Source organism: Cebus imitator, unplaced genomic scaffold (assembly GCF_001604975.1).
Source record: "Cebus imitator isolate Cc_AM_T3 unplaced genomic scaffold, Cebus_imitator-1.0 Scaffold82, whole genome shotgun sequence".
NCBI classification, from domain to species: Eukaryota; Metazoa; Chordata; class Mammalia; order Primates; family Cebidae; genus Cebus; species Cebus imitator.
The window spans coordinates 5,783,935-5,785,730 of record NW_016107397.1 but is presented as its reverse complement, the minus strand read 5'-3'; positions in this window follow the sequence as shown (position 1 = coordinate 5,785,730).

The window sequence follows — 1,796 nt, the reverse complement described above, 5'->3', positions numbered from 1 at the left end:
TTTTTTTTTGATACGGAGTCTTGCTTTGTTGCCAGGCTGGACTGCAATGGTGCAATCTCGGCTCACTGCAACCTCTGCCTCCAGGTTTCAAGGGATTCCTCTCCCTCAGCCTCCTGAGTAGCTGGGACTCCAGGCACGCACCACCACACCTGGCTAATTTTTTGTATTTTTAGTAGAGACTGGGTTTCACCATGTTGACCAGGATGGTCTCAATCTCTTGACCTTGCGATCTGCCCGCCTTGACCTCCCAAAGTGCTGGGATTACAGGCGTGAGCCACTGTACCCGGCCACAAAAAAACTTCTTTCTGGGGGCCAGGCAGGGTGGCTCATGCCTGTAATCCCAGCACTTTGGGAGACGGAGGCAGGTGGATTGGTTGAGTCCAGGAGTTCGAGATCAGCCTGGGAAATATAGGGAAATAAAGACATTATCCATGTGTGGTGGTGTGCATCTGTAGTCCCAGCTATTCTGGAGACTGAGGTAGGAGTATGGCTTGAGCCCAGGAGGTGGAGTTTGCAGTGAGCTGTAATCATGCCACTGCATTCCAGCCTGGGCTGCAGAGTGAGACTCTCTTTCAAAAAGCAAACAAAAACGCCAAAACTTCTCTGTAAGTGCAATTGCATCTGTTATAGGCTAAGATGTGAGATTTCTAAACTAATCTTGTGCTAAAGTTCACTAGGTAACAAACACAATGAAGGCACTGTGTGGCCCAGATGGGAACACCGAAAGGAAGAGATGCCACTGGACTTAGAACAGAAACTGTCACTTGGACTTGGGGATGGTTTTATAGGTTTTTGCAAGCTATAAAACATATCATGTGGCTAAGTGGTGGCTCATTCCTGTAATCCCAGCACTTTGGGAGGCCAAGGTGGGTGAATTACCTGAGGTCGGGAGTTTGAGAGCAGCTTGACCAATATGGTGAAATCCTATCTCTACTAAAAATGCAAAAATTAGCCAGGCAAGGTGGTGGGCACCTGTAGTTGCAGCTACTTGGGAAGCTGAGACAGGACAAGCACTTGAACCCAGGAGGCAGAGGTTGCAGTGAGCCAAGATTGTGCCACTGCATTCCAGCCTGGGCAAGACTCCGTCTCAAAACAAACAAAAAAACACATATTATGCTTGGGAACCAAAAGGTTATGTGACCCTGATGTTAGAGGGCAAATAACACATCACTCCCAAGTTTCTGGCAATGGAAGCAGATGCCTCCTTCCTGAACAGATTTACAGTATTTGGTTTATAAGATTTGCCAACTGGGTTTCACTTCCCATACAGAAGACACATTCATGACTTTATAATTACTACTATTATGTATTCGGCTCTGCAAGTATGTCTGTTGGTTTTTTATTGAAACTTGAAAATCGCTACCTTAATTTTGCAGATCACCTTTTGTTTTAGAACTTCCCTCTGTGCCTTCTGATGAATGAGAACGTTTCACCCTCTGCTGCCAGGGCGTCATTTGAGGAGCGGAAAGAGTAGGGGCTTGACCTTTAACACCCCGCAGCTCGGTGGTGTGGTTGGTGGTGTGGTTAAGAGCTGGAAAAGACAGAGATTAACAGACCACCATAAAACCCACAAGTGGGCAGGCACGGTGGCTCACGCTTGTAATCCCAGCACTTTGGGAGGCCGAGGTGGGCGGATTACCTGAGGTCAGGAGTTTGAGACCAGCCTGGCCAACAAGGTGAAATCCTGTCTCTACTAAAAATACAAAAATTAGCCGGGTGTCAGGGCGTGTGCCTGTAATCCCAGCTACCTGGGAGTCTGAGGCAGGTGAATCACTGGAACTTGGAAGGCAGAGGCT